The sequence below is a fragment of the Eurosta solidaginis genome, chromosome 3 (genome assembly GCF_040869045.1).
Source record: "Eurosta solidaginis isolate ZX-2024a chromosome 3, ASM4086904v1, whole genome shotgun sequence".
Classification (NCBI taxonomy): Eukaryota; Metazoa; Arthropoda; class Insecta; order Diptera; family Tephritidae; genus Eurosta; species Eurosta solidaginis.
This window is the reverse complement of record NC_090321.1, coordinates 107,361,636-107,389,337: the sequence shown is the minus strand read 5'-3', so window position 1 is coordinate 107,389,337 and position 27,702 is coordinate 107,361,636. Positions and strand designations below refer to the sequence as shown.

Sequence of the window (27,702 nt, the reverse complement as noted above, 5' to 3'; positions counted from 1 at the left end):
TAAGAATTGTTTGCTTTTGTTTATTGACGAGTAAATTGGAATACTATTGTTGAAACTGCTTTTTTTTTTTTGTTGTTAAATTAATGTGAGTGATTTATATATTTTATATTGGGGAAGCCTATTCTTATGGACTATTATTTCCTTATTTTATAGGTAGGTTGAAAGTAGAAATGTTTCCTATTTCTATTTTCTAATCTATTTAGAATGAAATATATTTTTTGTTAGTAAAAATATTTTTCCTAAAATTATGACCTCTTTAAAACTAGGTTGCCAAACTGAAGAATCTTATACTTATATATGGGGTACTCCATCCCATTTCGACCAATTTTGAACCCGACCGCTTTAGAATTGGCTGAAAGTTTTTCTTCTTTTTCTAGCTTACGAAAGACGTTTTTCAGAAGTTTTTCAAAATTTTTCATCCAACTCAAAAAAAGTTATGAATTTAAAAAAAAAACACAGTTTTTGTTTTCAAAATGCTATAACTTTTTCAAAAATTGACCTTTTGGGATCTTTTTTTTTAAATATTTGTTTTTTTTTTTTTCAAAATATTTAGAACTTATTTTGAGTTGGAAAACGGTGTTTTTTTCAAAATGCTAGAACTTTTTCAAAAATTCACCGTTTGGGATCATTTTTTTTTAATATGTTTTTAAATGTACTTTTCGGAAAAAATACAAAAAAAATTTTAAAGTTTTTTTTTTGCAATTAAATACATAAAAAAAAATTCTCGGCCCACTCCGGGATTAGTGGGGATGATTGCAGAATTGATTGAAGTTTTTAATGAGAAAAAAAGGGCGAATTCGAAAAATCACGAAAAACTGAAAAATTACAAAAAGAAAACTTTAAAATTTTTTTTGAATTTTTTCCGAAAAGTATATTTAAAAACAAATTTAATAAAAAAAAAGATCCCAAACGGTAAATTTTTGATAAAGTTATAGCATTTTGAAAACAAAAACGGTGTTTTTTTTTTAATTCATAAATTTTTTTGAGTTGGATGAAAAAATTTGAAAAACTTCTGAAAAACGTCTTTCGTAAGCTAGAAAAAGACGAAAAACTTTCAGCCAATTCTAAAGGTGTCGGGTTCAAAATTGGTCGAAATGGGATGGAATACCCCATATATTTCTTTAATTATTTCTATTAGATAACATCTTTTCATTGTTATTTCATTTCATTAGGGTTACTTTAAACTTGTTAAAAAAAAAAATATGTTGCTAATTATACGGAAATCTATAATATGAAATATGTAACTAATTAATAATGCAGTAATTTAGGAGTTGTGATTGACGGAAGAGCAAGGTAGTTTATATTAGTGGTAGTAGTTTAGCTAGTTAGCGGAAGGGGGGTACAGTGGATGCAAAATTTATTCGATTTAATTTATTTTTCACATTTTTCCAGCAATTTATTTGATCTTATTTGTCATGCGATTTCTGCAGCGGCCACCAAGACAGAATCGTCATGACTTTTATGAAGAATTATTTTTATTTTTATACCGGGATTGTCACATGTACAACCTCTTTGGTTAATGTAATTATCTGATCTTTGAGAACTTGGGTAACAATTAATATTTTATAAATTCGCCTACTGCAGTAAATATTCAATTCTTAATCACCAATTTGTCCCTCAGGACAATTGCGTTTTTCCTTATAAATTTCAAGTCCTGGATTGCCGGCATTTCTTTTATGCCTGGTCGAATATTGTCCTAAGTCGCTACCATTTTTCTATCCTAAGGTGAAAACGAGCGTGACTAGTCTTTTGTTGCAAATTTATATAGCGCTTCACATTTATTTTTATATGTTCTCTTTGTGACTTTTCTTCATTATTTTTTTTTTTGTTGTTAATATTGGCTGGTTGTGAAAAAAAAATTTTTTCATATGTCCACTGACGCAAATTTTACTAGGGCTATTTTATAAATCTTTTCCTTTGACAGCCTTCACGCATGTTATTTTGATAACTTCCATGGAAACTACTACTGTGAGGTATGCAAATTATTGATTTGCCATTAACTTTGGGCAAGTCTAATGAAGCTGCCTTTAATGTCGTTTGCGACATTTTGAGGGTTCCTCTTTAAAGGTTTATTTATTTATTTTTAATTATTTGTTGCTCTTTCTCAGCTTTGGCTTTGATTTTGAGTAAAATGTGCTAAAGTGGATGTTTGTAAATCGGGGGAAAAAATTTTAGATACGGTGTTGAACGGGTTTTAGTTGTCTGTAATTATGCTTCATATATTTCTTTAGTATTGTGGCTATTGTAATGATCAATAGCCCCATTATACAAAGCAAAACGGCTAGCCAAATATATGGAGTATTTGGTGTAATTCCTGTCTCTGGTTCAGCTGGTGGTTCATATTTTATTAGTCTATTCTCTGGTACTTCCGAATTTTCTTTCCCTAATTCATATCCCGCTATCGCTATCAGGATGCCGTGGGCAATCTTTGTCCACCAAGCCATGTTGAATTTTTCCTATAACTATTTTTCCTGCTTCTCTGTGAAAAAAAATTTTTGTTTTATTCTATATCATATGCCTTCCATGTAACTTAATTATTTTTTTTCTTTTTCTTATTTAATTAGGCTTGTTATTATTTAGAAAAAAAATCTTTATTCTTAAAGAAAAATTTTGTTAAATTTAACATTCCTAATTCAGATATTTCAAATTTTCTTATAAAATTTTCAAAATATTAATTTTACAAACTATTGAAAAAACTTATTTATGTTATTTTTTTTTTGTTTAATTAATTTTACAAAATAATTAACATTTTTCTTTAAATTTTAGAAATAATAGTTTTTTTTCAATTTACAAATTATTTTAAAAATTTATTTTTATGCCATTTTGCTATTTTGATTTATTTAATGAACATTATAGAAAATTTGTTTCTAAAATTTTTTATTTTCTTAAAAAAAGTTTTTAAATTTAATATTTTTGACATTTTTCTTAAAATTGAAATTTATTTTATTTTTTTTGTTGAATTTACTTTACAAAGTATTGTTTAAAATTGAATTTTATGCTATTGTTATTTTTCTATGCCATTTTGGGCTTCAATCTTTTTCTTATTTTTTGGTTTAGTTTGTGTCATTTTCAAAGCTGACATCAAACTTTTGTAAAAAAATGTTGTTCATCCTACCATTTAAAAAAAAATTCGTAAGCAAAAACAAAGTTTTTGCTCATGGTTTAGCATTCCTGAGGCCGCTCAATTGATTCTAAAAATACTTATAAGACCTGCTCTCCGCCAGTCATGCTGCCAATTGGATGATCCTTCAGAATATTGCTGTAATTTAAATCCGCTTATTCCACTTCCTTATGCGTTTATTGAAATAATTGCTAGTAAACCGCTGCTAGTCAGGCTGTTTTATGTCTGTTGTCGGTCTTTATCCAGGTTAACATTGCCTTGTGTTTTTAACTATTGCCATGAAATATTTAATTATCGCCAAATGACCAAATAATGCCTTGTGACAAAATTTTCCTTTTTTGTTTTTAATCCTCGTTCTTGTTAGTAATCCTTATAGGATTTTTATTGTTTAATAATCCTTTTTAGGATTATTTAAGTACTTTACTAACTTTTAAGGCTGGCAGGATCTTTTCCAGTCAGATCTTTTTTAGCAGTTGTGCTGATTTGATCTGAACTGGCAGGATCGCCATGTAATGAGGCGAATCCTGCTTCTTTATTAACGCGACAGGCTCCTCTGACCAGCTAGATCTTTAGCAGTTTTGCTAATTCCGATCTAGACTGGCAGGATCGCCATGTAATGTAACAAATTAATAAAAGAATGTTTTGACTTTGGAAGTCTGATCAGTATTCATTTTATTAAAGAAACTCATTACAATTTATACAGAAGTTCTTAACCTATGCATATATACATACTTACATTAATATTTACATACTAAAAGTGCATGACTCAATAGTGAGGAATGCATGTCAGCAAATTATTGACCTACATATTGTCAATATGATTCCCGCTTGAGCATTTCGGTATGACGCATTAATGCATTAGGTGACTTAATGAAAGCGAATGAACTTATGGTAGTTACCTGGGTCAATAAACGAACGTTTGTAATGTTAAGCGTGTTTGAAATGGGGTGAGTTCCACGCGATACTACACCATCGGCCTTTTAAGTTAGCGTATATACTTTTATGCTTAACTATAGACGGTCACTCCAATGTCACTGTGATAAGTGTGTCGTGTTGTTTCATTTTTCGTTGAATGACCCAGTCAACTTAGTTTGTTACCAAATAATTTTTGCATTCAGTTGTTATTTATGTCATAGTGGTAACTTGATTTATAAGTTTATATGTTTTCTTTTTGCTTTTATTCGTTTGCATTTGCTTTACATACCATGCCCGTTATGCTCATGCTCGCTTTTTCATAATAAGCTAACTTTTTCTATTTTTTTTTTTGTGAATTAATGGTAGCTGGATACCAATAAGAATTGTTTGCTTTTGTTTATTGACGAGTAAATTGGAATGCTATTGTTGAAACTGCTTTTTTTTTGATGTTAAATTAATGTGAGTGATTTACATATTTTATATTGGGTAAGCCTATTCTTATGGACTATTATTTCCTTATTTTATAGGTAGGTTAAAAGTAGATATGTTTCCTATTTCTATTTTCTAATCTATTTAGAATGAAATATATTTTTTGTTAGTAAAAATATTTTTCCTAAAATTACGACCTCTTTAAAACTAGGTTTCCAAACTTAAGAATCTTATACTTATATATGGGGTACTCCATCCTATTTCGACCAATTTTGAACCCGACCCCTTTAGAATTGGCTGAAAGTTTTTCTTCTTTTTCTAGCTTACGAAAGACGTTTTTCAGAAGTTTTTCAAAATTTTTCATCCAACTCAAAAAAAGTTATGAATTTAAAAAAAACACCGTTTTTGTTTTCAAAATGCTATAACTTTTTCAAAAATTGACCTTTTGGGATCTTTTTTTTTGGTCGAAATGGGATAGAATATCCCATATATTTCTTTAATTATTTCTATTAGATAACATCTTTTCATTATTGTTTCATTTCATTAGGGTTACTTTAAACTTGTTAAAAAAAAAATATGTTGCTAATTATACGGAAATCTATAATATGAAATATGTCACTAATTAATAATGCAGTAATTTAGGAGTTGTGATTGACGGAAGAGCAAGGTAGTTTATATTAGTGGTAGTAGTTTAGCTGGTTAGCGGAAGGGGGGTACAGGATGTAAAATTTACTCGATTTAATTTATTTTTCACATTTTTCCAGCAATTTATTTGATCTTATTTGTCATGCGATTTCTGCGGCGGCCACCAAGACAGAATCGTCATGACTTTTATGAAGAATTATTTTTAATTTTATACCGGAATTGTCACATGTACAACCTTTGGTTAGTGTAATTATCTGATCTTTGAGAACTTGGGTACCAATTAATATTTTATAAATTCGCCTACTGCAGTAAATATTCAATTCTTAATCACCAATTTTTCCCTCAGGACAACTGCGTTTTTCCTTATAAATTTCAAATCCTGGATTAGCGGCATTTCTTTTATGCCTGGTCGAATATTGTCCTAAGTCAATAACTTCCTCAACAATCTGGTTGCTTGAAAATTTCCTACGCTACCATTTTTCTATCCTAAGATGAAAACGAGCGTGACTAGTCTTTTGTTGCAAATTTATATAGCGCTTCACATTTATTTTTATATGTTCTCTTTGTGACTTTTCTTCATTATTTTTTTTTTGTTGTTAATATAGGCTGGTTTTGAAAAAAATTTTTTTTCATATGTCCACTGACGCAAATTTTACTAGGGCTATTTTATAAATCTTTTCCTTTCACAGCCTTCAAGGATGTTATTTTGATAACTTCCATGGAAACTACTACTGTGAGGTATGCAAATTATTGATTTGCCATTAACTTTGGGCAAGCCTAATGAAGCTGCCTTTAACTCATTAAACGCTAGTGTTACATATATGTAACGTTTAAAGCACTAAATTTATATACGATTTTTCAAAATTGCAATTTTAAATGTTTCAAACTTTTAAATAAGAATCGCAGTAAACATAGCAAAGAGTGAGAGTGCACTACAGTTTAGCTCTTCTGTTTAGTATAACAAAAGCAATAGAGCGTTGAAGACGATGCAAATTTCACATACGTAAAAAAACTATCCAAATGGGAACACGCTATCGGTAAGTAGTAATTTTAGCAAAGTGCAAGACATTATGTGAAAGCTTTGTTCTACATATTTTAATAATTTTATGAATGCATGTGTTCGTATAAAAAAAGATATGAAAATAACTATACTTATAAGTTTTTTTTTCGTTTCTTGTAAGCGTGACATATATGACACGCTCGCGGGTTCGCTTTATGTATAAACATTTATATAAAGATTTGTGCGGTCAATGTAAAAGTATAATATTTGTTGGTTACCAGGGAAAAACTATCTGTCGAGGATATTTGCGCCGTTTTGGAGGAATTCAATAACAATGAAGAAGATGAAGTGAAAGCTATTTATATCGAGGCACCTGATGCGGGCGCTCTTTCAGGTGAAGATTCAAGTGATGAAGACGGGGGAAGTTTAGAAAACTTGCCGCATACACAGCTTGTAGAGGAGAGTGAAGTAGTAATAAGAAAAAAGACCGACGTCGAAGAGAACCCCGACTTCAATATAGATACTGAAATTTTAGACTACTTGAATCATTCCCTGTCGGATTTAGAAGTAAACCTTTTGGAAGAATCATTTTCTTCTGAGAAAGCACCCGAAAAGCCGAGTACATCGCTGTCACCTCAAAAGCCAATAATCGTCGTCGCAAGGCAGCTTCAACGCAACCACATAGTAAGGCGAAGAGAACCAAGCCATCCTTTTCATGGGTCGACGATAACACCCAACATAGAGTTCCAATTTTTCCTAACGGTAATTACAGTGACTGCACCAACTTAGAGCCATGCGAGCAGTTCCAAAAGTTTTTTGATGACGATTTATTGCAAATGCTATGTGACGAGTCAAACAGGTATTCAGTCCTAAATAATAATGGGAACCCAAATATTACAGTGAGAGAAATGAAGGTCTTTTTGGGAATTATGATAATAAGTGGATATACCTATTCTCCAAACAAAGAAGCATATTGGAGCGTTGACAAAGATATTCAAAATGGTGTTATTATTGACTCGATGAGACGTGATCGTTTTCGAGTGATTTTCATAATCTTGCACTTTATTGACCCAGAAAAGATAGATTTATCAGACAAAATATGGAAATTGAGACCCATAACGGATGCTCTGAAGGTGAAGTTCGCAAAAAACTTTCATCCAGAACAGAATTTGTCCTACGATGAATCAATAGTGGAATACTACGGCAGGCATGGTTGTAAACAATTTATTAGAGGCAAACCATTGAGATTTGGATATAAAATGTGGTGCCTAAATACGCCTTCCGGCTATCTGCTAAACTTTGAGATGTATCAGGGGAAAAACCTTAGAACAAACGAGGAATACGCTGCAGGCTATGGAAAGAACGCTGCTCCTTTATTTTCAATGATTGATGAATTTGATGAAACGTGGAAGCCACTTCCCTTTCGATTCTTTTTTGATAATCTCTTCACTTCAATACCTGTTTTAGTTGGACTAAAAAAATATGGATATGAAGGAACTGGAACCATTCGTCAAAATTATATACCAAACTCTTGTCCTTTTCCACTGAAGGATAAGTTGAAGAAAATGGAACGCGGTTATATTGCTAGTTCTCGGATTTCTGAGTGTGGTATTATAGTCACAAAATGGGTAGACAATGCAGCAGTTTCCATCGCATCAACTTTATTTGGAAAGGAGCCAGTCGGGAAAGCTATAAGGTACTCTAGAGCTTAACATTCAAAGGTTCAGGTTCAAATTCCAAATGCTGTTGTAATGTACAATAAGAATATGGGTGGCACGGACCGCATGGACCAAAACGTCAACGCTTACCGGATCGGAGCTAGAGGAAAAAAGTGGTGGTTTTCAATTTTTACATGGTTGGTTGATGTATCCATTCAAAATGCTTGGCTCCTACATAGAAGAGGCGGACAAGGGTTAACCCAACTACAGTTTAGAAGAAGTATTGCTAATCACTTTTGTCGCACTTACGGAGAAGTCCGAGGTCCATGGGGATTTAGACGTCCGGAATCTCAAAAATGTTAATTTTCATGTTAGCATGAAAAATTTTATTACATAATAGAAACACGCGAGTGTTACATATATGTCACGGGTCGTTCAGACTCATCAGGATAGAGGTTGAAACTTTTAGTTGCAGTTTTGGGTACATATCAGTCCTTGTAGTAACCACAAAAAATTTGGTTGTTCTAACTTTGCTATTTATCTTTCGCGTTTAATGGGTTAATGTCGTTTGCGACATTTTGAGGGTTCCTCTTTAAAGGTTTATTTATTTATTTTTAATTATTTGTTGCTCTTTCTCAGCTTTGGGTTTGATTTTGAGTAAAATGTGCTAAAGTGGATGTTTGTAAATCGGGGGAAAAAATTTTTAGATACGGTGTTGAACGGGTTTTAGTTGTCTGTAATTATGCTTCATATATTTCTTTAGTATTGTGGCTATTGTTAGTATTGTGGTTATATTCAAAGGTCTTTGGGGATTTCCTGCCGCTGGTTGGCCATAATATATACTAACTGCCTCAGGCTTAATTATATCCCGAAGTCTTGGCACACGGTTAGGGTTATTTTCATTCCGAAGGCCGGCAGAAGCTCTCATGTATCACCTAAGGATTTCAGGCCAATCAGTCTCTCGTCGTTTCTTCTTAAGACGTTTGAGCGGTTGATTGACCTGTACCTACGGGAAAGGATACCTCGGGGGTTACTGTCGGCTTCACAGCATGCGTACTGCAAGGGCAGATCGACGGAAACGGCTCTCCATTCGATTGTAAAGCAAATAGAGGGGTCCCTAGAACACAAAGAGTATGCTCTGTGTGCCTTTCTAGACATCGAGGGAGCTTTTACCAATGTCTTACCGGGGGCAATCGAAAGAGCTCTGGTGGGTTTAGGAGTCGAGGCGGCTCTGGTTGAATTTATTAGCAAACTTCTATGCGGCAGAATTGTCGCAGCGGAGTGGGGAGGGGCCATACTTAAGAGGAAGGTGTGCAGGGGCACGCCACAGGGGGGTGTCCTATCTCCTCTCCTCTGGGTTGTGGTAGTCAACGAGCTTCTTGTGGAGCTGGAAGCCAATAGTTGTCGGGTGGTTGCCTATGCAGATGACCTCGCTATCCTAGTCAGAGGCAAATTTCTGGGTACCCTGCGCGATGTTCTGCAGGTCTACCTGGAAACTGTGGCTAGGTGGGCTGAATCATGTGGATTGGCGGTCAACACGGGAAAAACGGAATTGGTCCTTTTCACAAGGAGATATAAGATGCCCGATTTCAGAACTCCCTCGATTGGAGGGGTACCGTTGGTACTTTCTGATAGGGTTAAATATTTGGGGATTGTTTTGGACAAGAAACTGTCCTGGAGACCCAATGTGGAAGATCGGGCCAGGAAGGCCGCCATTGCCTTGTACTGCTGCAGAGGAGCTATCGGTAAGAGATGGGGACTCTCGCCAAGAATAGTACACTGGCTTTATGAGATGGTGGTCAAACCGATTCTGCTATATGGGGTGCTGGTCTGGTGGAAAGCACTGGACACCGCGAGCACCTCCAAAATGTTAGTGTCAGTGCAACGGACGGCGCTGATCGGTATCAGTGGCGCTCTCAGAACAACACCTACCTTTGCACTGAACGTCATGCTGAACATATACCCAGTAGATATTGCGGGAAAGGCGGCCGCGGCAAGGTCGTTGGTCAGGCTTCGTGATATGGTATATCGACTTTCTGACCGCAGACACTCTAGCCTTCTTACCAGTTTCGACTTCATCCCGGACAGAACGGACTACTGTATGTCGATAACTGCTCCCTATACAACCTTCACCCCAGTTATTCCAGAGAGAGAGGATTGGGGAAGAGGAATTATCTGGGGCATGGGACCAGTTAACTTGTTCACGGATGGGTCAAAGCTGGATGGAAAGGTTGGTGGGGGGGGGGGGGGGGGGGGGGGGGGGTCTTTTGTCAAGAGCTAAATTTAAGCCGCAAGTTTAAGTTTTCTGATCACTGCAGTGTATTCCAAGCGAAAATTGCTGCGATTAAGGATGCGGTGGATGGAATGCTATCCAGTGCTACCACGGTTAGGGAATTTAACATCTACTCTGATAGTCAAGCGGCTATCAAGGCCTTGAGCTCAACTACAGTGCGATCGAGGGTGGTCTGGGAGTGCCTGACCTCGCTTGCGATTGCATCGAATTATTTTACAATTAAGATTATCTGTGTCCCGGGCCATAGTGATATCCCGGGTAACTGTCAGGCGGATCTCTTAGCCCGCATCGGTACAACTGAACCGGATGAAGATGGCTGTAGGGATTTCGGGATCCCGCTGGCCACCTGTGGATTGCTCCTCCATAGCTGGGCCTCGAATCAGCTCAGCAAACGTTGGGCGGATACCACGTCTTGCAGGGTAGCAAGATCTTTCTGGCCAAAAGTGGATGGCAGGAGGTCTGCTGAAATAATTGGGTTCACTAAGGCTCACCTATCAATGGTCATTGGGGTTTTGACAGGGCACTGTTCCATGGGTATCCATGCGGTACGTCTCAATATACTGGAAACTCCATCCTGCTGCAGCTGTATGGAGGATGATGAGGTGGAATCACCAAATCACTTTATGCTTGATTGTCCAGCTTTTGCCAGAACTAGGCGAAAGTACTTCGGTCGCAACTCACTTGGATCTCCTGAGGATATATCCAAAGTTGATATCGGTATCATTCGGAGCTTTATCGTTGCTACCCAACGATTCTCTAAGTAGCTAGATCTAAGTCACCGTTATTTTTGGTGTATGTGGTATCACAACGGACCTTCTTGTTGTCCAAATGAGCTATCCTTATCAGGGCAGCTACCACCTAACCTATCCTATCCTATTATAATGATCAATAGCCCCATTATACAAAGCAAAACGGCTAGCCAAATATCTGGAGTATTTGGTGTAATTCCTGTCTCTGGTTCAGCTGGTGGTTCATATTTTATTAGTCTATTCTCTGGTACTTCCGAATTTTCTTTCCCTAATTCATATCCGGTTATCGCTCTCAGGATGCCGTGGGCAATCTTTGTCCACCAAGCCATGTTGAATTTTTCCTATAACTATTTTGCCTGCTTCTGTGTGAAAAAAAATGTTTGTTTTATTCTATATCATATGCATTCCATGTAACTTAATTATTTTTTTTCTTTTTCTTATTTAATTAGGCTTGTTATTATTTAGAAAAAAAATCTTTATTCTTAAAGAAAAATTTTGTTAAATTTAACATTCCTAATTCAGATATTTCAAATTTTCTTATAAAATTTTCAAAATATTAATTTTACAAAGTATTTAAAAAAACTTATTTCTGTTATTTTTTTTTGTTTAATTAATTTTACAAAATAATTAACATTTTTCTTTAAATTTTAGAAATAGTAGTTTTTTTTTTCAATTTACAAATTATTTTAAAAATAAATTTTTATGCCATTTTGCTATTTTTATTTATTTAATAAACATTATAGAAAATTTTTTTCTAAAATTTTTGATTTTCTTAAAAAAAGTTTTTAAATTTAATATTTTTGACATTTTTCTTAAAATTGAAATTTTTTTTTTTTTTTTTGTTGAATTTACTTTACAAAGTATTGTTTAAAATTGAATTTTATGCTATTGTTATTTTTCTATGCCACTTTGGGCTTCAATCTTTTTCTTATTTTTTGGTTTAGTTTGTGTCATTTTCAAAGCTGACATCAAACTTTTGTAAAAAAATGTTGTTCATCCTACCATTTAAAAAAAAATCGTAAGCAAAAACAAAGTTTTTGCTCATGGTTTAGCATTCCTGAGGCCGCTCAATTAATTCTAAAAATACTTATAAACCTGCTCCGCCAGTCATGCTGCCAATTGGATGATCCTTCAGAATATTGCTGTAATTTAAATCCGCTTATTCCACTTCCTTATGCGTTTATTGAAATAATTGCTAGTAAACCGCTGCTAGTCAGGCTGTTTTATGTCTGTTGTCGGTCTTTATCCAGGTTAACATTGCCTTGTGTTTTTAACTATTGCCATGAAATATTTAATTATCGCCAAAAGATCAAATAATGCCTTGTGTGTTTAACTATCGCCATGAAATATTTAATTATCGCCAAATGACCAAATAATGCCTTGTGACAAAATTTTCCTTTTTTGTCTTTAATCCTCGTTCTTGTTAGTAATCCTTATAGGATTTTTATTGTTTAATAATCCTTTTTAGGATTATTTAAGTACTTTACTAACTTTTAAGGCTGGCAGGATCTTTTCCAGTCAGATCTTTTTTAGCAGTTGTGCTGATTTGATCTGAACTGGCAGGATCGCCATGTAATGAGGCGAATCCTGCTTCTTTATTAACGCGACAGGCTCCTCTGACCAGCTAGATCTTTAGCAGTTTTGCTAATTCCGATCTAGACTGGCAGGATCGCCATGCAATGTAACAAATTAATAAAAGAATGTTTTGACTTTGGAAGTCTGATCAGTATTCATTTTATTAAAGAAACTCATTACAATTTATACAGAAGTTCTTAACCTATGCACATATACATATTAATATTTACATACTAAAGGTGCATGACTCAATAGTGACGATTGCATGTCAGCAAATTATTGACCTACATATTGTCAATATGATTCCCGCTTGAGCATTTCGGTATGACGCATTAATGCATTAGGTGACTTAGTGAAAGCGAATGAACTTATGGTAGTTACCTGGGTCAATGAACGAACGTTTGTAATGTTAAGCGTGTTTGAAATGGGGAAAGGCGGCCGCGGCAAGGTCGTTGGTCAGGCTTCGTGATATGGTATATCGACTTTCTGACCGCAGACACTCTAGCCTTCTTACCAGTTTCGACTTCATCCCGGACAGAACGGACTACTGTATGTCGATAACTGCTCCCTATACAACCTTCACCCCAGTTATTCCAGAGAGAGAGGATTGGGGAAGAGGAATTATCTGGGGCATGGGACCAGTTAACTTGTTCACGGATGGGTCAAAGCTGGATGGAAAGGTTGGTGGGGGGGGGGTCTTTTGTCAAGAGCTAAATTTAAGCCGCAAGTTTAAGTTGTCTGATCACTGCAGTGTATTCCAAGCGAAAATTGCTGCGATTAAGGATGCGGTGGATGGAATGCTATCCAGTGCTACCACGGTTAGGGAATTTAACATCTACTCTGATAGTCAAGCGGCTATCAAGGCCTTGAGCTCAACTACAGTGCGATCGAGGGTGGTCTGGGAGTGCCTGACCTCGCTTGCGATTGCATCGAATTATTTTACAATTAAGATTATCTGGGTCCCGGGCCATAGTGATATCCCGGGTAACTGTCAGGCGGATCTCTTAGCCCGCATCGGTACAACTGAACCGGATGAAGATGGCTGTAGGGATTTCGGGATCCCGCTGGCCACCTGTGGATTGCTCCTCCATAGCTGGGCCTCGAATCAGCTCAGCAAACGTTGGGCGGATACCACGTCTTGCAGGGTAGCAAGATCTTTCTGGCCAAAAGTGGATGGCAGGAGGTCTGCTGAAATAATTGGGTTCACTAAGGCTCACCTATCAATGGTCATTGGGGTTTTGACAGGGCACTGTTCCATGGGTATCCATGCGGTACGTCTCAATATACTGGAAACTCCATCCTGCTGCAGCTGTATGGAGGATGATGAGGTGGAATCACCAAATCACTTTATGCTTGATTGTCCAGCTTTTGCCAGAACTAGGCGAAAGTACTTCGGTCGCAACTCACTTGGATCTCCTGAGGATATATCCAAAGTTGAGATCGGTATCATTCGGAGCTTTATCGTTGCTACCCAACGATTCTCTAAGTAGCTAGATCTAAGTCACCGTTATTTTTGGTGTATGTGGTATCACAACGGACCTTCTTGTTGTCCAAATGAGCTATCCTTATCAGGGCAGCTACCACCTAACCTATCCTATCCTATTATAATGATCAATAGCCCCATTATACAAAGCAAAACGGCTAGCCAAATATCTGGAGTATTTGGTGTAATTCCTGTCTCTGGTTCAGCTGGTGGTTCATATTTTATTAGTCTATTCTCTGGTACTTCCGAATTTTCTTTCCCTAATTCATATCCGGCTATCGCTCTCAGGATGCCGTGGGCAATCTTTGTCCACCAAGCCATGTTGAATTTTTCCTATAACTATTTTGCCTGCTTCTGTGTGAAAAAAAATGTTTGTTTTATTCTATATCATATGCATTCCATGTAACTTAATTATTTTTTTTCTTTTTCTTATTTAATTAGGCTTGTTATTATTTAGAAAAAAAATCTTTATTCTTAAAGAAAAATTTTGTTAAATTTAACATTCCTAATTCAGATATTTCAAATTTTCTTATAAAATTTTCAAAATATTAATTTTACAAAGTATTTAAAAAAACTTATTTCTGTTATTTTTTTTTGTTTAATTAATTTTACAAAATAATTAACATTTTTCTTTAAATTTTAGAAATAGTAGTTTTTTTTTTCAATTTACAAATTATTTTAAAAATAAATTTTTATGCCATTTTGCTATTTTTATTTATTTAATAAACATTATAGAAAATTTTTTTCTAAAATTTTTGATTTTCTTAAAAAAAGTTTTTAAATTTAATATTTTTGACATTTTTCTTAAAATTGAAATTTTTTTTTTTTTTGTTGAATTTACTTTACAAAGTATTGTTTAAAATTGAATTTTATGCTATTGTTATTTTTCTATGCCACTTTGGGCTTCAATCTTTTTCTTATTTTTTGGTTTAGTTTGTGTCATTTTCAAAGCTGACATCAAACTTTTGTAAAAAAATGTTGTTCATCCTACCATTTAAAAAAAAATCGTAAGCAAAAACAAAGTTTTTGCTCATGGTTTAGCATTCCTGAGGCCGCTCAATTAATTCTAAAAATACTTATAAACCTGCTCCGCCAGTCATGCTGCCAATTGGATGATCCTTCAGAATATTGCTGTAATTTAAATCCGCTTATTCCACTTCCTTATGCGTTTATTGAAATAATTGCTAGTAAACCGCTGCTAGTCAGGCTGTTTTATGTCTGTTGTCGGTCTTTATCCAGGTTAACATTGCCTTGTGTTTTTAACTATTGCCATGAAATATTTAATTATCGCCAAAAGATCAAATAATGCCTTGTGTGTTTAACTATCGCCATGAAATATTTAATTATCGCCAAATGACCAAATAATGCCTTGTGACAAAATTTTCCTTTTTTGTCTTTAATCCTCGTTCTTGTTAGTAATCCTTATAGGATTTTTATTGTTTAATAATCCTTTTTAGGATTATTTAAGTACTTTACTAACTTTTAAGGCTGGCAGGATCTTTTCCAGTCAGATCTTTTTTAGCAGTTGTGCTGATTTGTTCTGAACTGGCAGGATCGCCATGTAATGAGGCGAATCCTGCTTCTTTATTAACGCGACAGGCTCCTCTGACCAGCTAGATCTTTAGCAGTTTTGCTAATTCCGATCTAGACTGGCAGGATCGCCATGCAATGTAACAAATTAATAAAAGAATGTTTTGACTTTGGAAGTCTGATCAGTATTCATTTTATTAAAGAAACTCATTACAATTTATACAGAAGTTCTTAACCTATGCACATATACATATTAATATTTACATACTAAAAGTGCATGACTCAATAGTGACGATTGCATGTCAGCAAATTATTGACCTACATATTGTCAATATGATTCCCGCTTGAGCATTTCGGTATGACGCATTAATGCATTAGGTGACTTAGTGAAAGCGAATGAACTTATGGTAGTTACCTGGGTCAATGAACGAACGTTTGTAATGTTAAGCGTGTTTGAAATGGGGTGAATTCCACGCGATACTACACCATCGGCCTTTTAAGTTAGCGTATATAATTTTATGCTTAACTATAGACGGTCACTCCAATGTCACTGTGATAAGTGTACCGTGTTGTTTCATTTTTCGTTGAATGACCCAGTCAACTTAGTTTGTTACCAAATAATTTTTGCATTCAGTTGTTATTTATGTCATAGTGGAAACTTGATATTATAAATTTATATGTTTTCTTTTTGCTTTTATTCGTTTGCATTTGCTTTACATACCATGCTCGTTATGCTCATGCTCGCTTTTTCATAATAAGCTAACTTTTTCTATTTTTTTTTTGTGAATTAATGGTAACTGGATACCAATAAGAATTGTTTGCTTTTGTTTATTGACGAGTAAATTGGAATACTATTGTTGAAACTGCTTTTTTTTTGTTGTTAAATTAATGTGAGTGATTTACATATTTTATATTGGGTAAGCCTATTCTTATGGACTATTATTTCCTTATTTTATAGGTAGGTTAAAAGTAGAAATGTTTCCTATTTCTATTTTCTAATCTATTTAGAATGAAATATGTTTTTTGTTAGTAAAAATATTTTTCCTAAAATTACGACCTCTTTAAAACTAGGTTTCCAAACTGAAGAATCTTATACTTATATATGGGGTACTCCATCCTATTTCGACCAATTTTGAATCCGACCCCTTTAGAATTGGCTGAAAGTTTTTCTTCTTTTTCTAGCTTACGAAAGACGTTTTTCAGAAGTTTTTCAAAATTTTTCATCCAACTCAAAAAAAGTTATGAATTTAAAAAAAAACACCGTTTTTGTTTTCAAAATGCTATAACTTTTTCAAAAATTGACCTTTTGGGATCTTTTTTTTTGGTCGAAATGGGATAGAATACCCCATATATTTCTTTAATTATTTCTATTAGATAACATCGTTTCATTGTTGTTTCATTTCATTAGGGTCACTTGAAACTTGTTAAAAAAAAATCTGTTGCTAATTATACGGAAATCTATAATATGAAATATGTCACTTATTAATAATGCAGTAATTTAGGAGTTGTGATTGACGGAAGAGCAAGGTAGTTTATATTAGTGGTAGTAGTTTAGCTAGTTAGCGGAAGATGGGTACAGTGGATGTAAAATTTATTCGATTTAATTTATTTTTCACATTTTTCCAGCAATTTATTTGATCCTATTTGTCATGCGATTTCTGCGGCGGCCACCAAGACAGAATCGTCATGACTTTTATGAAGAATTGTTTTTATTTTTATACCGGAATTGTCACATGTACAACCTCTTTGGTTAGTGTAATTATCTGATCTTTGAGAACTTGGGTACCAATTAATATTTTATAAATTCGCCTACTGCAGTAAATATTCAATTCTTAATCACCAATTTGTCCCTCAGGACAACTGCGTTTTTCCTTATAAATTTCAAATCCTGGATTGCCGGCATTTCTTTTATGCCTGGTCGAATATTGTCCCAAGTCACTAACTTCCTCAACAATCTGGTTGCTTGAAAATTTCCTACGCTACCATTTTTCTATCCTAAGATGAAAACGAGCGTGACTAGTCTTTTGTTGCAAATTTATATAGCGCTTCACATTTATTTTTATATGTTCTCTTTGTGACTTTTCTTCATTATTTTTTTTTTGTTGTTAATATTGGCTGGTTGTGAAAAAAATTTTTTTTCATATGTCCACTGACGCAAATTTTACTAGGGCTATTTTATAAATCTTTTCCTTTGGCAGCCTTCAAGGATGTTATTTTGATAACTTCCATGGAAACTACTACTGTGAGGTATGCAAATTATTGATTTGCCATTAACTTTGGGCAAGTCTAATGAAGCTGCCTTTAATGTCGTTTGCGACATTTTGAGGGTTCCTCTTTAAAGGTTTATTTATTTATTTTTAATTATATGTTGCTCTTTCTCAGCTTTGGGTTTGATTTTGAGTAAAATGTGCTAAAGTGGATGTTTGTAAATCGGGGGAAACACATTTTAGATACGGTGTTGAACGGGTTTTAGTTGTCTGTATTTATGCTTCATATATTTCTTTAGTATTGTGGCTATTGTTAGTATTGTGGTTATATTCAAAGGTCTTTGGGGATTTCCTGCCGCTGGTTGGTCATAATATATACTAACTGCCTCAGGCTTAACTATATCCCGAAGTCTTGGCACACGGCTAGGGTTATTTTCATTCCGAAGGCCGGCAGAAGCTCTCATGTATCACCTAAGGATTTCAGGCCAATCAGTCTCTCGTCGTTTCTTCTCAAGACGTTTGAGCGGTTGATTGACCTGTACCTACGGGAAAGGATACCTCGGGGGTTACTGTCGGCTTCACAGCATGCGTACTGCAAGGGCAGATCGACGGAAACGGCTCTCCATTTGATTGTAAAGCAAATAGAGGGGTCCCTAGAACACAAAGAGTATGCTCTGGGTGCCTTTCTAGACATCGAGGGAGCTTTTAACAATGTCTTACCGGGGGCAATCGAAAGAGCTCTGGTGGGTTTAGGAGTCGAGGCGGCCCTGGTTGAATTTATTAGCAAACTTCTATGCGGCAGAATTGTCGCAGCGGAGTGGGGAGGGGCCATAATTAAGAGGAAGGTGTGCACGGGCACGCCATAGGGGGGTGTCCTATCTCCTCTCCTCTGGGTTGTGGTAGTCAACGAGCTTCTTGTGGAGCTGGAAGCCAATAGTTGTCGGGTGGTTGCCTATGCAGATGACCTCACTATCCTAGTCAGAGGCAAATTTCTGGGCACCCTGTGCGATGTTCTGCAGGGCTACCTGAATACTGTGGCTAGGTGGGCTGAATCATGTGGATTGGCGGTCAACCAAGGAAAAACGGAATTGGTCCTTTTCACAAGGAGATATAAGATGCCCGATTTCAGAACTCCCTCGATTGGAGGGGTACCGTTGGTACTTTCTGATAGGGTAAAATATTTGGGGATTGTTTTGGACAAGAAACTGTCCTGGAGACCCAATGTGGAAGATCGGGCCAGGAAGGCCGCCATTGCCTTGTACTGCTGCAGAGGAGCTATCGGTAAGAGATGGGGACTCTCGCCAAAAATAGTACACTGGCTTTATGAGATAGTGGTCAAACCGATTCTGCTATATGGGGTGCTGGTCTGGTGGAAAGCACTGGACACGGCGAGCACCTCCAAAATGTTAGTGTCAGTGCAGCGGACGGCGCTGATCGGTATCAGTGGCGCTCTCAGAACAACACCTACCTCTGCACTGAACGTCATGCTGAACATATACCCAGTAGATATTGCGGGAAAGGCGACCGCGGCAAGGTCGTTGGTCAGGCTTCGTGATATGGTATATAGACTTTCTGACCGCAGACAGTCTAGCCTTCTTACCAGTTTCGACTTCATCCCGGACAGAACGGACTACTGTATGTCGATAACTGCTCCCTATACAACCTTCACCCGAGTTATTCCAGAGAGAGAGGATTGGGGAAGAGGAATTATCTGGGGCATGGGACCAGTTAACTCGTTCACGGATGGGTCAAAGCTGAATGGAAAGGTTGGGGGGGGGGGGGGGGGGGGTCTTTTGTCAAGAGCTAAATTTAAGCCGCAAGTTTAAGTTGGCTGATCACTGCAGTGTATTCCAAGCGGAAATTGCTGCGATTAAGGATGCGGTGGATGGAATGCTATCCAGTGCTACCACGGTTAGGGAATTTAACATCTACTCTGATAGTCAAGCGGCTATCAAGGTCTTGAGCTCAACTACAGTGCGATCGAGGGTGGTCTGGGAGTGCCTGACCTCGCTTGCTATTGCATCGAATTATTTTACAATTAAGATTATCTGGGCCCGGACCATAGTGATATCCCGGGTAACTGTCAAGCGGATCTCTTAGCCCGCATCGGTACAACTGAACCGGATGAAGATGGCTGTAGGGATTTCGGGATACCGCTGGCCACCTGTGGATTGCTCCTCCATAGCTGGGCCTCGAATCAGCTCAGCAAACGTTGGGCGGATACCACGTCTTGCTGTGTAGCAAGATCTTTCTGGCCAAAAGTGGATGTCAGGAGGTCTGCTGAAATAATTCGGTTCATTAAGGCTCACCTATCAATGGTCATTGGGGTTTTGACAGGGCACTGTCCCATGGGTATACATGCGGTACGTCTCAGTATACTGGAAACTCCATCCTGCTGCAGCTGTATGGAGGATGATGAGGTGGAATCACCAAATCACTTTGTGCTTGATTGTCCAGCTTTTGCCAGAACTAGGCGAAAGTACTTCGGTCGCGACTCACTTGGATCTTCTGAGGATATATCCAAAGTTGAGATCGGTATCATTCGGAGCTTTATCGTTGCTACCCAACGATTCTCTAAGTAGCTAGATCTAAGTCACCGTTATTTTTGGTGTATGTGGTATCACAACGGACCTTCGTGTTGTCCAAGTGAGCTATCCTTATCAGGGCAGCTACCACCTAACCTATCCTATCCTATTGTAATGATCAATAGCCCCATTATACAAAGCAAAACGGCTAGCCAAATATCTGGAGTATTTGGTGTAATTCCTGTCTCTGGTTCAGCTGGTGGTTCATATTTTATTAGTCTATTCTCTGGTACTTCCGAATTTTCTTTCCCTAATTCATATCCGGCTATCGCTATCAGGATGCCGTGGGCAATCTTTGTCCACCAAGCCATGTTGAATTTTTCCTATAATTATTTTGCCTGCTTCTGTGTGAAAAAAAATTTTTGTTTTATTCTATATCATATGCATTCCATGTAACTTAATTATTTTTTTTCTTTTTCTTATTTAATTAGGCTTGTTATTATTTAGAAAAAAAAATCTTTATTCTTAAAGAAAAATTTTGTTAAATTTAACATTCCTAATTCAGATATTTCAAATTTTCTTATAAAATTTTCAAAATATTAATTTTACAAAGTATTTAAAAAAACTCATTTTTGTTATGTTTTTTTTTTTTGTTTAATTAATTTTACAAAATAATTAACATTTTTCTTTAAATTTTAGAAATAGTAGTTTTTTTTTAATTTTTATGCCATTTTGCTGTTTTTATTTATTTAAAGAACATTATAGAAAATTTGTTTCTAAAATTTTTGATTTTCTTAAAAAAAGTTTTTAAATTTAATATTTTTGAAATTTTTCTTAAAATTGAAATTTATTTTATTTTTTTGTTGAATTTACTTTACAAAGTATTGTTTAAAATTGAATTTTATGCTATTGTTAGTTTTCTATGCCACTTTGGGCTTCAATCTTTTTCTTATTTTTTGGTTTAGTTTGTGTCATTTTCAAAGCTGACATCAAACTTTTGTAAAAAAATGTTGTTCATCCTACCATTTAAAAAAAAATCGTAAGCAAAAACATAGTTTTTGCTCATGGTTTAGCATTCCTGAGGCCGCTCAATTGATTCTAAAAATACTTATAAGACCTGCTCTCCGCCAGTCATGCTGCCTATTGGATGATCCTTCAGAATATTGCTGTAATTTAAATCCGCTTATTCCACTTCCTTATGCGTTTATTGAAATAATTGCTAGTAAACCGCTGCTAGTCAGGCTGTTTTATGTCTGTTGTCGGTCTTTATCCAGGTTAACATTGCCTTGTGTTTTTAACTATTGCCATGAAATATTTAATTATCGCCAAAAGATCAAATAATGCCTTGTGTGTTTAACTATCGCCATGAAATATTTAATTATCGCCAAATGACCAAATAATGCCTTGTGACAAAATTTTCCTTTTTTGTCTTTAATCCTCGTTCTTGTTAGTAATCTTTCTAGGATTTTTATTGTTTAATAATCCTTTTAAGGATTATTTAAGTACTTTACTAACTTTTAAGGCTGGCAGGATCTTTTCCAGTCAGATCTTTTTTAGCAGTTATGCTGATTTGATCTGAACTGGCAGGATCGCCATGTAATGAGGCGAATCCTGCTTCTTTATTAACGCGTAAGGCTCCTCTGACCAGCTAGATCTTTAGCAGTTTTGCTAATTCCGATCTAGACTGACAGGATCGCCATGTAATGTAACAAATTAATAAAAGTATGTTTTGACTTTGGAAGTCTGATCAGTATTCATTTTATTAAAGAAACTCATTACAATTTATACAGAAGTTCTTAACCTATGCATATATACATACTTACATTAATATTTACATACTAAAGGAGCATGACTCAATAGTGAGGAATGCTTGTCAGCAAATTATTGATCTACATATTGTCAATACGATTCCCGCTTGAGCATTTCGGTATGACGCATTAGTGCATTAGGTGACTTAGGCGAATGAACTTATGGTAGTTACCTGGGTCAATGAACGAGCGTTTGTAATGTTAAGCATGTTTGAAATGGGGTGAATTCCACGCGATACTACACCATCGGCTTTTTAAGTTAGCGTATATAATTTTATGCTTAACTATAGACGGTCACTCCAATGTCACTGTGATAAGTGTGCCGTGTTGTTTCATTTTTCGTTGAACGACCCAGTCAACTTAGTTTGGTACCAAATAATTTTTGCATTCAGTTGTTATTTATGTCTTAGTGGTAACTTGATATTATAATTTTATATGTTTTCTTTTTGCTTTTATTCATTTGCATTTGCTTTACATACCATGCCCGTTATTCTCATGCTCGCTTTTTCATAATAAGCGAACTTTTTCTATTTTTTTTTTGTGAATTAATGGTAACTGGATATCAATAAGAATTGTTTGCTTTTGTTTATTGACGAGTAAATTGGAATACTATTGTTGAAACTGCTTTTTTTTGTTGTTAAATTAATGTGAGTGATTTACATATTTTATATTGGGTAAGCCTATTCTTATGGACTATTATTTCCTTATTTTATAGGAAGGTTAAAAGTATGAAAATTTTCCTATTTCTATTTTCTAATCTATTTAGAATGAAATATATTTTTTGTTAGTAAAAATATTTTTCCTAAAATTATGACCTCTTTAAAACTAGGTTTCCAAACTGATGAATCTTATACTTTTATATGGGTACTCCATCCTATTTCGACCAATTTTGAACCGACCCCTTTAGAATTGGCTGAAAGTTTTTCTTCTTTTTCTAGCTTAAGAAAGACGTTTTTCAGAAGTTTTTCAAAATTTTTCATCCAACTCAAAAAAAGTTATGAATTTAAAAAAAAAACAACGTTTTTGTTTTCAAAATGCTATAACTTTTTCAAAAATTGACCTTTTGGGATCTTTTTTTTTTTAAGATTTGTATTTTTTTTTTTTCAAAATATTTAGAACTTATTTTGAGTTGGAAAACGGTGGTTTTTTCAAAATGCTACAACTTTTTCAAAAATTCACCGTTTGGGATCATTTTTTTTAATATGTTTTTAAATGTACTTTTCGGAAAAAATACAAAAAAAAATTTTAAGTTTTTTGTTGCAATTAAATACAAAAAAAAAATTCTCGGCCCACTCCGGGATTAGTGGGGATGATTGCAGAATTGATTGAAGTTTTGTATGTGAAAAAAAAGGGCGAAATTCGAAAAATCAAGAAAAACTGAAAAATTACAAAAAAAAAAAACTTAAAAATTTCTTTTGAATTTTTTCCGAAAAGTATATTTAAAAACAAATTTAATAAAAAAAGATCCCAAACCGTAAATTTTTGAAAAAGTTAAAGCATTTTGAAAACAAAAACTGTGTTTTTTTTAAATTCATAACTTTTTTTGAGTTAGTTGAAAAAATTTGAAAAACTTCTGAAAAACGTCTTTCGTAAGCTAGAAAAAGAAGAAAAACTTTCAGCGAATTCTAAAGGGGTCGGGTTCAAAATTGGTCGAAATGGGATGGAATACCCCATATATTACTTTAATTATTTCTATTAGATAACATCTTTTCATTGTTATTTCATTTCATTAGGGTTACTTTAAACTTGTTAAAAAAAAAAATCTGTTGCTAATTATACGGAAATCTATAATATGAAATATGTCACTAATTAATAATGCAGTAATTTAGGAGTTGTGATTGACGGAAGAGCAAGGTAGTTTATATTAGTGGTAGTATTTTAGCTAGTTAGCGGAAGGGGGGTACAGTGGATGCAAAATTTATTCGATTTAATTTATTTTTCACATTTTTCCAGCAATTTATTTGATCTTATTTGTCATGCGATTTCTGCGGCGGCCACCAAGACAGAATCGTCATGACTTTTATGAAGAATTATTTTTATTTTTATACCGGAATTGTCACATGTACAACCTCTTTGGTTAGTGTAATTATCTGATCTTTGAGAACTTGGGTACCAATTAATATTTTATAAATTCGCCTACTGCAGTAAATATTCAATTCTTAATCACCAATTTGTCCCTCAGGACAACTGCGTTTTTCCTTATAAATTTCAAGTCCTGGATTGCCGGCATTTCTTTTATGCCTGGTCGAATATTGTCCTAAGTCAATAACTTCCTCAACAATCTGGTTGCTTGAAAATTTTCTACGCTACCATTTTTCTATCCTAAGATGAAAACGAGCGTGACTAGTCTTTTGTTGCAAATTTATATAGCGCTTCACATTTATTTTTATATGTTCTCTTTGTGACTTTTCTTCATTATTATTTTTTTTGTTGTTAATATTGGCTGGTTGTGAAAAATTTTTTTTTTCATATGTCCACTGACGCAAATTTTACTAGGGCTATTTTATAAATCTTTTCCTTTGACAGCCTTCAAGGATGTTATTTTGATAACTTCCATGGAAACTACTACTGTGAGGTATGCAAATTATTGATTTGCCATTAACTTTGGGCAAGTCTAATGAAGCTGCCTTTAATGTCGTTTGCGACATTTTTAGGGTTCCTCTTTAAAGGTTTATTTATTTATTTTTAATTATTTGTTGCTCTTTCTCAGCTTTGGGTTTGATTTTGAGTAAAATGTGCTAAAGTGGATGTTTGTAAATCGGGGGAAAAAATTTTAGATACGGTGTTGAACGGGTTTTAGTTGTCTGTAATTATGCTTCATAAATTTCTTTAGTATTGTGGCTATTGTAATGATCAATAGCCCCATTATACAAAGAAAAACGGCTAGCCAAATATCTGGAGTATTTGGTGTAATTCCTGTCTCTGGTTCAGCTGGTGGTTCATATTTTATTAGTCTATTCTCTGGTACTTCCGAATTTTCTTTCCCTAATTCATATCCGGCTATCAGGATGCCGTGGGCAATCTTTGTCCACCAAGCCATGTTGAATTTTTCCTATAATTATTTTGCCTGCATCTGTGCGAAACAAAATTTTTGTTTTATTTTATATCATATGCATTCCATGTAACTTAATTATTATTATTTTTTTTTCTTATTTAATTAGGCTTGTTATTATTTAGAAAAAAAATCTTTATTCTTAAAGAAAAATTTTGTTAAATTTAACATTCCTAATTCAGATATTTCATTTTTGTATTTAAAAAAAACTTATTTCTGTTATTTTTTTTTTTGTTTAATTAATTTTACAAAATAATTAACATTTTTCTTTAAATTTTAGAAATAGTAGTTTTTTTTTTTCAATTTACAAATTATTTTAAAAATAAATTTGTATGCCATTTTGCTATTTTTATTTATTTAATAAACATTATAGAAAATTTGTTTCTAAAATTTTTGATTTTCTTAAAAAAAGTTTAAATTTAATATTTTTGAAATTTTTCTTAAAATTGAAATTTATTTTATTTTTTTGTTGAATTTACTTTACAAAGTATTGTTTAAAATTGAATTTTATGCTATTGTTAGTTTTCTATGCCACTTTGGGCTTCAATCTTTTTCTTATTTTTTGGTTTAGTTTGTGTCATTTTCAAAGCTGACATCAAACTTTTGTAAAAAAATGTTGTTCATCCTACCATTTAAAAAAAAATCGTAAGCAAAAACATAGTTTTTGCTCATGGTTTAGCATTCCTGAGGCCGCTCAATTGATTCTAAAAATACTTATAAGACCTGCTCTCCGCGAGTCATGCTGCCTATTGGATGATCCTTCAGAATATTGCTGTAATTTAAATCCGCTTATTCCACTTCCTTATGCGTTTATTGAAATAATTGCTAGTAAACCGCTGCTAGTCAGGCTGTTTTATGTCTGTTGTCGGTCTTTATCCAGGTTAACATTGCCTTGTGTTTTTAACTATTGCCATGAAATATTTAATTATCGCCAAAAGATCAAATAATGCCTTGTGTGTTTAACTATCGCGATGAAATATTTAATTATCGCCAAATGACCAAATAATGCCTTGTGACAAAATTTTCCTTTTTTGTCTTTAATCCTCGTTCTTGTTAGTAATCCTTATAGGATTTTTATTGTTTAATAATCCTTTTTAGGATTATTTAAGTACTTTACTAACTTTTAAGGCTGGCAGGATCTTTTCCAGTCAGATCTTTTTTAGCAGTTGTGCTGATTTGATCTGAACTGGCAGGATCGCCATGTAATGAGGCGAATCCTGCTTCTTTATTAACGCGACAGGCTCCTCTGACCAGCTAGATCTTTAGCAGTTTTGCTAATTCCGATCTAGACTGGCAGGATCGCCATGTAATGTAACAAATTAATAAAAGAATGTTTTGACTTTGGAAGTCTGATCAGTATTCATTTTATTAAAGAAACTCATTACAATTTATACAGAAGTTCTTAACCTATGCATATATACATACTTACATTAATATTTACATACTAAAGGTGCATGACTCAATAGTGAGGAATGCTTGTCAGCAAATTATTGACCTACATATTGTCAATATGATTCCCGCTTGAGCATTTCGGTATGACGCATTAATGCATTAGGTGACTTAGTGAAAGCGAATGAACTTATGGTAGTTACCTGGGTCAAGGAACGAGCGTTTGTAATGTTAAGCGTGTTTGAAATGGGGTGAATTTAACGCGATATTACACAGCAGTTAAAAAAACATATCTTTAGGCTTTACAAAGCACGTTAGTCGTAGAGTAATTACTGATCACTGCTGACGATAATCGCGCTCACAAAACAGGTGTTTATAAAACAAGCAAGTTGTTTGAAAAACTCCTGAAAAGGCGACCAGCTCAACAAAGTTGGATGTTCTTGGCATGAAAGGTGCCCACTAATTTTCTATCCAGGACTTCTAATTTATAGTATGACGATCCGACTTTCTCTCGAACCCTCGCTCTAAGAAAGGTACTAGCTAACTTTGCATTGAACGCCTTGGAGAAGTCACTCTGTGCGAAATTTCTGCGATATACTTCCTGACCAACCGAGTACTGTACGGGCCTAGACCGTAAATTATACCTCAGTTTCGTTTTCTCGAAAGCTTTAAAAAGGTTGTCTCTTACATTTTCTCTCACGGTGAATAAATTGTCAAACCGATTGTTTGTTTCCACCAAACCTTCCATTATCATGTTGATGCCTGTGGGTAATCATGTGCTGCCCAAAAACAACAAAGTAAGGACTGTGACCTGTGGTTTGATGGATTGCATTCCTAAGAGCTGAGTTAATATTGCTGAGTTGACAATCCCATGCACGCGGCTCATTTTTGATATAGGCTCTTAAAGCCGCGTTTACCGACCGATTAACTCGTTCAGAATAATTGTTTTGAGCCGAATACAAAGCTGTAAGAATGTGTTTAATTCAACTCCGGCTCAAAGAGGTTTCAAATTCCCTTGACCTAAATTGGCTTCCATTGTCGGTTACAATATATTCTGGAATACCAAAAACATCAAATACCTGAGTCTTTAAATAGTTAATAATAGGGGTGGTCGTAATTTTTTTTAATGGAAAAAGAAACGTGAATTTAGGCATATGGTCCACTATAATCAAGATACCAATATGTCCACTTTTAGATCTTGGAAAAGGGCCTATCAAATCTACGAATAATCTTTGGAATATTCTTTCCACTGACGTAAAATTTCCCATCTGTGGACGCAAAATCTTTGTTGGGTGTTTGGTCGTCTTACACACGCTACAGTTC

General features: G+C 34.7%; 1 protein-coding gene across 5 annotated transcripts in view; it reads right to left on the bottom strand.

Annotated features, from left to right (window-relative positions):
- LOC137244225 (lysosome membrane protein 2) overlaps nucleotides 1–27,702 on the bottom strand; it is a 913,474-nt gene that overhangs the window by 713,446 nt on the left and 172,326 nt on the right. The gene's annotated exons all lie outside the window — the stretch shown is intronic.